This window comes from Lissotriton vulgaris, chromosome 1_1 (genome assembly GCF_964263255.1).
Source record: "Lissotriton vulgaris chromosome 1_1, aLisVul1.2, whole genome shotgun sequence".
Taxonomy (NCBI): Eukaryota; Metazoa; Chordata; class Amphibia; order Caudata; family Salamandridae; genus Lissotriton; species Lissotriton vulgaris.
In genome coordinates this window covers 410036300-410049806 of record NC_141685.1, presented here as the reverse complement: position 1 = coordinate 410049806, position 13507 = coordinate 410036300, and the positions used below count along the sequence as shown (strand labels likewise).

General features: G+C 49.3%; 1 protein-coding gene across 3 annotated transcripts in view; it reads left to right on the top strand.

Annotated features, from left to right (window-relative positions):
- USP24 (ubiquitin specific peptidase 24) overlaps window positions 1-13507 on the top strand; it is a 1909144-nt gene that overhangs the window by 254746 nt on the left and 1640891 nt on the right. The window lies entirely within an intron of this gene.

Genomic DNA, 13507 nt, shown 5'->3' with positions numbered 1-13507 from the left:
AAGGGGAGACTCAGAGTTTCCTCCTTGGCCCGACATACTGTTTCTAGTGTGGTGTAAGTGATGCACCTACCTACACTATGTGTTTTCCTACTTTTCCCTTGCTAAGAGCTGTAGCCAAGGTGTGCTAAGCCTTGAGGAGCTACAACAGCTGGTTCAGTAGAACTCAGAGTATTCTAAGCTTTAGTTATATGTACTAACAGTACTTGTGCGATCTTTCAACAAGATATTCTTAGGATACGTGTGGTAAAACAACAGCAAGCTCAAATCCCACCCGCTGCTCACCAATGTGAGAAGTTGGCCCGATATGCAACGTTCGCTATTCTAGCGACCGCTATGTATCGTTCCAACGACCCTTATGGTGTTTGGTTGTAAGTCAACCTATAGACCAGCTATCCTAGTAGCATGGATACGAGCAGTCTAAGGCTAAAGACTCGAGAGGGCGCGTTAAGCCAGCTGTTTACCACACATGTACCCCTTGAACACCCAGTGAAAGGACACCACACAAGTGTTATGAAAATAAACAGTATATTTATTAAGAATCACAACAGCCCTGTACTCTTTATGAGGACAGGGTACTAAGCACAAACCAAATCTCTTTAGCAAATACTTCAAGTGCACAGTTTAAAGACAAGTGTCCTAGGACACGGAAAGGTTAAGGCAAGTCGGAAGCGAGGGACTCGGGACCCTAGAGTAAGGAGGCTATGCAGGCACCGAAATGCCGAGTTACCTAGCCACGAGGGCTGCGGCTGCACAAGTCTTACAGGCGTCGGGGTCTTCGCTGACGAGCCAGGGGCCGGAAGAAAAGGAGTTGCTGGCCGGCGACCAGTGTTGAATAGTTCGTAGAGATTGATGAAACCTGAAAGCAGAGGGGACCAAGTTCGTACTACTTGCCAGTAGTCAGAGGGTACCAGGAAGGCACCGGTTGGCCGTCACCTCGACCAGGTGAGTGGGCGACGCTAGGCTCTGCAGTCTCTCGGACCAGGGGGCGTTGTCGGCGACCACGGTGGAGGTGCGAGCTGTCCCACGACGGATGTCGCTGTCGGCGTCTTGGGTGGACCAGGAGGGTCCGGGGTGCCTCTCAAAAGATGGAAGCAGGGGCCAGTCTGGAGCAACCAGACCGGCAGTGTTGATTCTTGGTCGTCGTCACAGAAGGGCACGAGCCAGCGGCAAGTGACCAGACAACGTGCTGAGCAGCAAGCAGAAGGGCCCCACGCAGATCGTGGAGATGCTGGGAGACTGCACTTCGGTGCTGGAGCGGCTCAGGGTCGGGGCTTCTCGGACCCCAGAGCACTCACCAGAGAGTTACCTCGATGGTCGTGCTGGTTTTTAAGAGCGTGCAGGTTCTGATGATGGTCGGTCCCTCGAGGTCTCGTCGCACCCACAGATCACAGCTGAGCTGATGACGTGGGTAGAGGTCAGAGGTGCCAGGGAAGCCGGTTCTCGTCGAGCTGGGCCGTCGGATTCCTTGAGGAAGGACTTACAGCAAACCGCAGAGTTCTTAGATGGTGCCCGCTGATGCAGGGTGACTACTCCTTAGCCACAAGGGAGAAATCTTGAGAAGAGTCTTGAAGTCCTTTCGTAGAAAGTATTCTTGATTCAAAGATGATCTAATTTGGAAGGGTCCCCGCTCCGGCCTTTATCCTAAAGAAAGGGGTGGGTACATGACTAGGTCCTGCCCTAAGGGTGGGACCAGAAAGGGGGGTAGTTACACCCCTCTCCCCTGCCGGACTTTCCCCAGGCCAGGGCTGTCGCCCCTGGAACTGGTTCTAACCGGCAGATGCGTAGTGAGCACCGGGGTGCCACTCCACAGTCACCTTCTCGCAAAAGCCCTACCTGCCCAGAATACACAAACCCGGTCTGGGACGGTGCGAACACTGCCCTCGACAGGAAACCCTTTGTCCAAGTGCTCCTCGCTGGAAGGACTCCCAGCAGCAGGAGGTCAGACTTGTGTCTGTGGTGGCAGCATCCATTTTGTGGAGCTGAGGCTTTCGTTAACTTTAACCGGGGTTCACAGTCACGTACATGTCGTGTCCCTCTAGAAGGGCGGAATGCTAACCTCGTCGCCAGAGTTGATGAGAGGGCAGCATCCCGATTTGTATGACACCTTAGTCGACATGTCTTGATAACGCGACACCGAAGTTACCGATATGGTACGCGTTATCATGGAACAGCCATTGGGTCTTGATTCCGCAAGCTGCAACCGGGCTCGGCTCGGGCCAGAGCTTAGTTCACACGAGCCCATGCACTCTGCCTTCAGGATTGTCAAGGCCTGCCATAGGAGTGACTGATAGGGACTCGGGTGTCCATTGTATGGTTAGATATAGAGCTACTATATCTAAAGCAAAGGGTGATTACACGACTTCGCCCCCGCTGTCATGCAGCCAGTTGTGTCAAATTTAGGAGGCCAGCCAGGGGTGGCATAATACATGCTGCAGCCCCTGGCGGCCCTGGGTACACCTACGCCCTGAGTTACAGGGTCTGATAAGGTGGCCCAGTACCAATTGGTATATGCACCTAGGGTACATCTCGTAATTTAGAAAGCGAACAGCCAGGCTGTGGGTCTGATTGGCAGGCCCACAGCCAGAGAAAGTCGTAAACCAGTGAAACAAAAGCAAAAAAATCTGGGTGATCATAGGATTGCAGACCCTACTCTCCTACACCGATTTCGACAGGAGCAGGACCAGCTCAGTCAATCACAGGCGTCCAGGGTGCCCAAAGGTGCAAGCTTATTCGATAGATCCAAAAGAGGTGGCGCGAACAACTGCCTGCCTTGTGGTGCCCAAAATCTATCGTTCGAGTTATTCCAGGGCACTGAAGTGTTTGTAAGCCATGTTGTTCCATCCGGAAAGCTCGGATATATAAATTAATCCGAGAGGAAAGGCCATGATGGTCGGCTGAGAGCCAAGGAAGGTACTGGTGGAAGAAGAAGCTAGGATCCTTTCTAGGACATGTAGCCTGTTGCAGTTGATGATGACAGTCTCCTTTGTAGGTCTTGTTGGACTTATCTCCCCAGTTGACCTTGCGCACCATGTTGATGTATTTTTTCACCTTTCTGCCCTAAACAGTGTTACGGGACATCCCAACGCATGACTTTATTCTTCATTTGAGAATAGTCTTCCTTGTCACCTGGAGAAAGATTTGGCACGTTCCCCCAGATCACAACATATGGTGTTGATTCTGGTGGGAGATGTAAGTTAACTAGGTTCTGATTGGGACTCCTCTCTCCACTGTTAGATGTTTCCCCCGCGTTATGGTTCCTGGGGTTAGTTTGTTCTGAGGTAAGTGTCCTTCCCACAGATCTTAAACTTGGACCCAATTGGTTCTGCAAAGCGGTTGGAGGCCGTAGATGCTGGGAGCAGTTAGTGGTAGTCCCCATACAAGGCATCTAGAGGTGGCTGTGGCTGCTTCCTAGGTTTTCCAAGTGAATCAGCTGAATTGGGGCCCTTGGGTGCAGTATGGCGTATCAAGGTCCTCAGTTCGGTGTTGAAAGCCTCCCCCCCCCCCCCCCCCCCCCTGGATGGAATACATTGTTAAAGGTCAGAAAGTCCCTTCTCTATAGAGGTTAGGCGTTGAAAGAGTGAATCAAATTTTAAGTCCAATATAGCCCATACTAAGCCTTGAAGGGATTCTAGTGCAGTCACTATATCTGCTTTTTTGAGTACTTGCTTGTTGGATAACTTTTGGTACGCCCCCTTGGCCTTTTGTGTCCAACCCCCTCAGTCAAAAAACACTTTCTTTTCATATTCAAGCCTAAACTGACTGTTGCTCCTCCACTTGTCCTTCCTTGCAGGGTTAGCATAATGGCAGCTGCTTGCTTATCGAGGTTATCAAGTTATTGGTAACTTGATCCTGAGCCTGGGCTAATTTACCCCCGATGCGTGGGTAACCACTATAAAAGAGGAAAGGGGGTATGTTTTGATCAGCCATGCAGCTGAGCCCTTTGATTCTTGTATTAAGGATCTATTAGATAGTCCTGGAGAAGTTCCAGGGATCGCAAGCATCCTAGGGGGACTTGATAGAAGATGGTTAACAGGGGAACGAGAGAGGTTCTGAGTCACCAGCTCTATCTCCTTTTCAAGAACTCCAGCCGCCCTGTCCATAGTGGCTACTGTGCCTGTAACTGCCTTCACGGGCAACGTTGCCACCTTATGTTTCCCCATAGCAATCCCAGACCGAGGCTCTCCAACTATGGGCTGACAATGTGCGTGCTAGAAACTGGTGCACGAAAATCCAACAGGGACTACTGGCATGATAGCACACAATGTAACAGGATTGGCAAGCCCGGCGCCACCGTACGATCAATTCAGACCAACAGAAAAAAAGTCACCTGGTTACTGTAACATGTGGCAAATGATTACTTGAGATATAGCACAGGGTTACACCGCCCTTTCCTACCTGCTTCTCGAGCACCGTGCTGAACTAGGCAATCTGATTTCACAGACCACTGCGATCTTCCTCGAGACGCTGTGAAGTCAAAATGTTTAGCAGATGTTGCAAGGTGTTGAAAGAGAGGGACCAAGAGGGTAGGCCCATGCCCAGCCTCCTCCTCCTCCAGTCTCTGATGGGTGCAGACAGGCCCACCCTGCAGAACGTCTGCTGTGCTTAGCACGTGCAGTGCGGGTGAATCCGCCTCTCCTGCTTACCCTTCTGCGACAACGAGTATCCTTTCCAGGACAACAGGCTACAAACAGCAAAACCGGGCAACAGCGTTTTGATTTTCACTCTTCATCCACCCCAGACTGGAAGAATCTTCACCAAGCTGCCACTGGAGCTGCAAGAGATTCTTCTAAGGAAGAAGAAGTTAGCTTTTGGGGAGCAAATTGTCTTGAAACCACCACTTCCTCCAAACCACAGGTTCACTTCCCCCCCTCTCTGCATGATCTCCTTCCTCGCTACCACCATATGTTGCAGCTCCTTCAGCTTCACCGGAGGGGTCACAGTGGCAGCCTCATTTATCCAGCTGAATGCTATGGTGAGCCAAATATGAGCAATGGAACTAATATGGTGTTCATCCCACAGGAAATACAAACTCAAATCTGTCCCTGAGAAAACCTTCTGACCCTAAATGACAGCCGCCCTGGAGCAGCGGCTAGGGCAGCTTACTCCGGAACACGTGAGCTCATGGCTCGATCCCCAGCGCTGGTGCCAGGTTAGCCCAGACTCTGGGTAATAGCTTGCTTAATTTTCCCGACGGCCCCCAGCGCCTTGACACCCTCGGGTAATTGTTCACGCTTTACAAATACTTGTATTTATTTATTTATTTGTACCAGGATTATGGATACCAACAATTTACATATCCAGAATTATTCTTTGGTAGAATTTTCTGCCTCATTGATGGAAGTCTTGAAGTGTAACTATCCGAAAGCAGCCTGATTTATAGCCCCAGGAATGTATGTAATATGCAATTGAATAAGATGGTAGTTTTGTTTTATTCAAACATATTTGAATGCCTTTGCTTTGTATTTCTTCCAGCAGAGTTTTTGTTAAGTTTGTTGTCTTTTATGAGATTATCGTCATCATAATCTTTATTCGATTTTAAAGATAAAATCATAAGTCAAATCATTTAAATTAGTTCACAAATTGTCATCCGCATGCTCATACTTATTTTAAAACCCCCATGAGAAAACGTACAAGAAAGAAGCAAACTGTGGGGGAATTTAGCAGCTCTAAGTACAATAAAGCAGGCCTAACTTAAGTAAAATTTAAATGTTTTAAAATTGGGCGTAAATACTTGTCTCAAATTATTATAATTTGGGCAGATCATAACAACATGCAATGTGTTGTTAATCAAAGTATTGTCACAGTTACAGAAAGGCAAGTCAGAGTTTGTCAATCTGCCATAATTACAAGAAATTTGTCGAGGAACACGTTCAACCCAAAATAAATCAACAGGCCTGCGTTGCCGACGTGTCATGTTCCAGGTTAAATTGGGTTCTATGTTGCTGACCGTTTTCACTAGGATTGCATGTAGCATCGAGTGTTTCTTTAATGTGGAATCCTCACGGTCTGCTGACAACTTCGCCCTAAGGGCGGTTTCAACCCATTTGTCATCAGAACGAGTTCTACTAGAAGCCACGGGATCAGGGAGGATTTATCCAATTTTAAGAAATCCTGCAGGATTAATCTACTAAAATCAAGTTCCTCTTTTAACCAGATAGAAAGCCAGAGTTTTACAGGCCGGAGACGAAGATGGTTAATGATGTAATCTAAGGCCAGTTCTTCATGGGCAATTTCAGAAGGTAAACTTTGTGGAACTCCCAGAGGGTCCCTTAAGAATTAATATTCTACCACTTGGAGTTAGGCAACCCAACCGTATCCCCATATTCCACAGCCTTAGCTCACTAATGGGATGCACTTGGCCTTGTAGATTTCCAGAGCCGATTTTATAGGAGTATGCCTGAGCCGGCGAAAAAAAAATCTACTATACTAAATATCGGTCTATTGAAAGGCAAAACATTCTGGGTTATATGTGAATACCAATTAGGCCACGAGTCCAATTGAACTCGACCTTTAGGCTATTAGCGACATCACCTTGGCGAGAGAGTTTAAAATGTGCCTGGTTATCAGATGGATGCTCAGAATCAGGATCTTTATACATTATACAGGAGTAACAGGGATACAAGTTAAAATAGCCGGCTACCAAAATTACTTTAACACCTTGGCTGCTAGGTGTTTTCCCCTCCTATGCTGACTTATCGTTAGGTCCATTGTTCATGACGAGCTGAGCTCGTCATCAGCACAGCTCAACCGTGCATCATGACGAGCTGAGCTCGTCATGAGCATGGAAAGGGTTAAAAGGGGGCTTTGACAAAAATCATCAATAAATGCTTTAAGACTGACAAATGCATCTGACTCGTTATTCAATGTAATTACGTTATAAAAATTAATAAGAAAAAAACTACTCTTATTAGGAAATGATAATAGGGTGCCCAAAATGGTCTTTAAGTTAGACTTCAGGACCTCTACTATACAGTTCTGATCTGATTTTACTAAGGTGGTAAGGCCGTTGCTAGCACATCCACTGGCAGAATAGGTTGCTGGAACTGAATACGAGGAGAAACCAGCTAAATGTAAACGGCTCTCTACATCCCACATTTCCTGTAGACAGATGAAGTCAAAGTTCTTCAGCAGGCTTAGCCATCCAGCATCTGAGAGCTTGCTTAATATGTTTCAAATGAGAACCCCAATGGTATCTTGGCTAGAGGTCTCCGGTACTAGGTTTGAAATGTCAGCTCTAAGGATTGGGCCCAGTCTATCGGGGTCCCCCAGCTCACTCAGGGGTAAAAAATGGTTGCTTAGTTGAAGAGTGGTGGTATCAGTAAAAACAGGATGATTGGTTGGCTCGCGTCGTGATTTTTTTCTGGATTAGGTGCCAGCTTCTTCTCACTGGAACTTCAGGGTTAGGTGGCGGTAGAAAAAGCCCAAAGGAAGAAAAGAGATACGCTCCATTGATGCACCTTTACCCCCCCCCCGTGATCAGAAAATTGAGCCAGCTCATGTGGATTATTAAAGTTCACTATTCTACAGTCAGCTGGCGATTGTTTTGAGGCCGACTTTTCCAGGCCACCTCTCGGACCGTTATGATTTCTTCAGCCAACATCTGAGTAGGAGGCTGGTTAGCATTCACCTTGGTTGCCAATCCGTGGACTCCTTTATTCTTTAGTTGGGCGTAGTTTTCCTGTGCATCCTTCCTCAGAGGGGTACATCCGCCAATACAATGATATACGGAGTAACCGCCGGAGGTAATTGAATGGTGATAATAGAGGGATGGTCCACCGAAAGGGCATATTGGAGTATACTAAAAGCAGTCAATACTGAGATTGGACAATTCCTTTGAGTAAACAATTGGTCTGGAACCGAAGCTGGCCGGCGGGTTTGTCCTCTGCTGTTCGGGAGGGAGCAGTTTGAAAATGAATACAGGCGCTTGAGAACAAATGTAATGAGGCAGTAGATGGAGCCTGAGCCTGGCAGGATCCTTCAGCTCCCAAGTTGCCAGCAACATCACTTAAAGGGATTCTGGGACCTATGTTCGGCATGGTTCTAGAGGAGTCATTGGGCTGACTGCAATGCTTGTGTAGGTTATCCACAGACCCTTTTAAAGATCATACTATTTGCTCCAGTACAGTTATCCGAGTATCGAAGGCATTTAAAGCTGCGAAGATCTTGGTCTCCAGATTTTTTTTTAAAGTGCCACAAGGGAGTCCTTGGTTGTATCCTGCCCAGGAACTGTGACTATGTCGGATACAGATTTAGCAGGAATCTTCTAAAGCCTGTTGTAGCCTTCCTAGTTGGTTTGGCAGGATAAGGCTGTCCCAAAATAGGTGTTTTGCGCCATGCACCCATTTTACAAAAGTTGTCAGAAGATTTCAATATAGCATCACTGTCAGTGGTCTGTGCAGGCTGGGTGCTGGGGAGGCCAGTCAAAGAAGCTTGAATGGTGGAGGGAGGCATGGGGGATGCACTAATAATAATAACAGGACAGCACCCCCCCTTGCTTTGAACATCTATATTTGTATCACAAGATGCTGATTGGCCGCCAGCTCTAGTTCTGCTCAAGTAATCTCATACTCGAGGGCCCTCACGGCTTGATTTAAACAAGCATTTGCAATACAATAGGTCTCGCATTATGAAAGTTTGAGCTATTGGTCTTGTAAATGACAATTTTTTTATTTGTGTTGGTTTTGAAAATAGCTAAATTAATAGCTTTGTCATTTACAATGCCAATAGTTATAACTTTCGCAAATGTGACACCTATAGCAACATAATAATGCAACATGTTTGTATTAACGTGACTTAGATGTATTGATATTACAAATAACAATGGCTTTTAATTTTTTTAAATAAAATAATACTTAAATAAAAGGGATTGTATTTTATAATGGCAAAATCTTAAACCTTTGTAAATAACTTTTGTGAAGATTATGTTCAGTGTATTTTATTGTGATATAAATCCAAGAACAGAAGTGAAATATTAACATCTTTTTGTGACATTTGTAATAAAGCTTGAAACATTGAGAGAACACATTTGAACCAGTTGTTGTTGAATGGTTGCACAGATTGATCCTGTGGTGGCGCTGAGTGATGCTGTGGTGGCGCTGAGTGATGCTGTGGTGGCGCTGAGTGATGCTGTGGTGGCGCTGAGTGATGCTGTGGTGGCGCTGAGTGATGCTGCTGAGTGATGCTGCTGAGTGATGCTGCTGAGTGATGCTGCTGAGTGATGCTGCTGAGTGATGCTGCTGAGTGATGCTGCTGAGTGATGCTGCGGTGGTGCAGAGTGATGCTGCGGTGGTAACATCTTTTTGTGACATTTGTAATAAAGCTTGAAACATTGAGAGAACACATTTGAACCAGTTGTTGTTGAATGGTTGCACAGATTGATCCTGTGATGGCGCAGAGAGATGTGGTGGCGCTGAGTGATGCTGTGGTGGCGCTGAGTGATGCTGTGGTGGCGCTGAGTGATGCTGTGGTGGTGGAGAGTGATGCTGTGGTGGTGCAGAGTGATGCTGCGGTGGTGCAGAGTGATGCTGCGGTGGTGCAGAGTGATGCTGCGGTGGTGCAGAGTGATGCTGCGGTGGTGCAGAGTGATGCTGCGGTGGTGCAGAGTGATGCTGCGGTGGTGCAGAGTGATGCTGCGGTGGTGCAGAGTGATGCTGCGGTGGTGCAGAGTGATGCTGCGGTGGTGCAGAGTGATGCGGCGGTGGTGCAGAGTGATGCGGCGGTGGTGCAGAGTGATGCGGCGGTGGTGCAGAGTGATGCGGCGGTGGTGCAGAGTGATGCGGCGGTGGTGCAGAGTGATGCGGCGGTGGTGCAGAGTGATGCGGCGGTGGTGCAGAGTGATGCGGCGGTGGTGCAGAGTGATGCGGCGGTGGTGCAGAGTGATGCGGCGGTGGTGCAGAGTGATGCGGCGGTGGTGCAGAGTGATGCGGCGGTGGTGCAGAGTGATGCGGCGGTGGTGCAGAGTGATGCGGCGGTGGTGCAGAGTGATGCGGCGGTGGTGCAGAGTGATGCGGCGGTGGTGCAGAGTGATGCGGCGGTGGTGCAGAGTGATGCGGCGGTGGTGCAGAGTGATGCGGCGGTGGTGCAGAGTGATGCTGCGGTGGTGCAGAGTGATGCTGCGGTGGTGCAGAGTGATGCTGCGGTGGTGCAGAGTGATGCTGCGGTGATGCAGAGTGATGCTGCGGTGGCGCAGAGTGATGCTGCGGTGGCGCAGAGTGATGCTGCGGTGGCGCAGAGTGATGCTGCGGTGGCGCAGAGTGATGCTGCGGTGGCGCAGAGTGATGCTGCGGTGGCGCAGAGTGATGCTGCGGTGGCGCAGAGTGATGCTGCGGTGGCGCAGAGTGATGCTGCGGTGGCGCAGAGTGATGCTGCGGTGGCGCAGAGTGATGCTGCGGTGGCGCAGAGTGATGCTGCGGTGGCGCAGAGTGATGCTGCGGTGGCGCAGAGTGATGCTGCGGTGGCGCAGAGTGATGCTGCGGTGGCGCAGAGTGATGCTGCGGTGGCGCAGAGTGATGCTGCGGTGGCGCAGAGTGATGCTGCGGTGGCGCAGAGTGATGCTGCGGTGGCGCAGAGTGATGCTGCGGTGGCGCAGAGTGATGCGGTGGCGCAGAGTGATGCGGTGGCGCAGAGTGATGCGGTGGTGCAGAGTGATGCGGTGGTGCAGAGTGATGCGGTGGTGCAGAGTGATGCGGTGGTGCAGAGTGATGCGGTGGTGCAGAGTGATGCTGCGGTGGTGCAGTGGTGGTGCTGCGGTGGTGCTGCGGGGTGGTGGTGCTGCAGGGTGGTGGTGGTGGTGCTGCAGGGTGGTGGTGGTGGTGCTGCAGGGTGGTGGTGGTGGTGCAGAGTGGTGGTGGTGGTGCAGGGTGGTGGTGGTGGTGCAGGGTGGTGGTGGTGGTGCAGAGTGGTGGTGGTGGTGCAGAGTGGTGGTGGTGGTGCAGAGTGGTGGTGGTGGTGCAGAGTGGTGGTGGTGGTGCAGAGTGGTGGTGGTGGTGCAGAGTGGTGGTGGTGGTGCAGAGTGGTGGTGGTGGTGCAGAGTGGTGGTGGTGGTGCAGAGTGGTGGTGGTGCAGAGTGGTGGTGGTGCAGAGTGGTGGTGGTGCAGAGTGGTGGTGGTGCCGAGTGGTGGTGGTGCCGAGTGGTGGTGGTGCCGAGTGGTGGTGGTGCCGAGTGGTGGTGGTGCCGAGTGGTGGTGGTGCCGAGTGGTGGTGGTGCGTGGTGGTGGTGGTGGTGCTGCTGCCGAGTGGTGGTGGTGGTGCTGCTGCCGAGTGGTGGTGGTGGTGCTGCTGCCGAGTGGTGGTGGTGGTGCTGCTGCCGAGTGGTGGTGGTGGTGCTGCTGCCGAGTGGTGGTGGTGGTGCTGCTGCCGAGTGGTGGTGGTGGTGCTGCTGCCGAGTGGTGGTGGTGGTGCTGAGTTATAATGTGGTGGTGGTGCTGAGTTATAATGTGGTGGTGGTGCTGAGTTATAATGTGGTGGTGGTGCTGAGTTATAATGTGGTGGTGGTGCTGAGTTATAATGTGGTGGTGGTGCTGAGTTATAATGTGGTGGTGGTGCTGAGTTATAATGTGGTGGTGGTGCTGAGTTATAATGTGGTGGTGGTGCTGAGTTATAATGTGGTGGTGGTGCTGAGTTATAATGTGGTGGTGCTGATGAATGAATATATAATGGGGTGTTTTTGTTGTGTGTCCAGTTTGGCCGTTTGCACTCTTTTGCACTCTCCCGCCAGCATTTTGGCAGCCTGTGCAGGCGCTAATTGTGCTTCTGCATGCACCAGCATTACATTTGCGTCTGTGTTCAGTTTGCAATGCAACTGTTGTTGGAAAAACCCAGAAATGAATCTGTATTCCCGCTTTCCGATCGGAACTTTGGGCTTTATGCGGATAAGTGACCCTTTAGTGGGAAGAAAGTTTTGTGAAAGTGGCCCATATTTCTAAAGTGCGAGCATCACCAGAAACTAGTGAACACACAAGCTTTTCCGTGATGCTCGGATTTCTTGGCGCTTGTTTTATCTTAATAAACTTTATTGCACACCAAACGAAGGGAGCTTTTTGTCAAATTAACTATTAAACGATGATTCTTCGCGGGGAGGTGCATCCGAATATGATTAGTAAAAGAAAGAAAGAGGAGCTGAATCCGCTTTTATCCCACAGTATAATGTAATCACGTGCGTTTACAGTGCTGTGCAGTGAGACCAGGCTGCTTCAGGGCGCGTGTTTCTTTATTTTAATTTCGGGGTTTGACATAACCCAGAGACTCATCCAAGCAGCAGCGGGGCTCTACAAAGCGCTATTTTATTGTAGCATAAACTGTAAGTGCTGTACATAAAACTATATCGTGTGGTGTGGACAGTTTAAACCTGTGTGTGGGAGGGGGGCATGTACTTGAGACAGTACGGGGGGCATGTACTTGAGACAGTACTAAAGAGCAGAACTTTATTTTGAGATCACACATACATGTAAATGTTAACGATGCTACAGTCTGCGTCTCGTGTTTTTAGTGCAGTGCTGGATTGAACTGTTAGTCAAATAATTGATCCTTATCCGTGGCCTTCTTCGTGACTTGGTCATTTTGAACAGTGACACAGAGCGAATATATCAGAAGAGCAGTGATGCTGTCAGGGAAAAAGCCCACTTCTCTAGTGGGACTAATAGTGCTGCGTGTTTCACATACCGCCTAGTACTGTGCTCGTCATTATCACAGGCTCAAATGCATTCAATGTATCAACAAAAATGAAAGGAGGAAATGGCGAGATTCATACACTGCACGTGTTTCAGAATACTATGAGTGTTATTATGAGGTTAGCAGAGGGGAAAAACTAAGAACATGAATTAATACTACGAATAGCTAAATGTGTTACATATCAGCCTCAATGAATGTATGTCTCATTCTCTACTAAGAGGAATGTAGAAGTTTTCCTACGTCATTTGGTTTCAGCTTCGCATCTGCCGCCGGCAAAGAACAATGGCTTCGTGTTTACCAGCACGAGTGTTACAACGGACAGACTCTTCTGTCTCACGAAGACCTCTCCCAGCGCGTGCTAGCGGAGTCACGGTTTTATATTAGACCCACAAAGTAAAACCGTAACAATGAAAACTAGCATTGGCTGCGCGCGCGGTGGGCTGCGCACAAAACAAGGGGAAACAGAGTCTGACAGGGGGCAGAAAGGCACAAAAAACGAGTCTAACAGAGGGCATAATATATATGAAAATAATGAAAAGCGGCCGGGAAATGCGCATTCCTTTGTGCTGGGGGGCGGGGGAGCGGATTCCTTTGAAGAGAAGCTCACAGCCTCGCGGCCGTGAAAGTGAAAGCAATTAGGGGGGAGGAGAAATGCCTGAGGCCGAGCGCATGCTGGGGGAACCTTCAGATGCCTGTGGGAGGGAGGCTGATTGCTTTGATGTGGACGTGCGTTCCGGCTGAGTGCACCACATGAACTGGACGAAATCCGCGATGGTTTGAACCATGGTTTGCTCACTATACTCTCGCCTATTATCTCTTGCAGGATTAATAGGCGAGA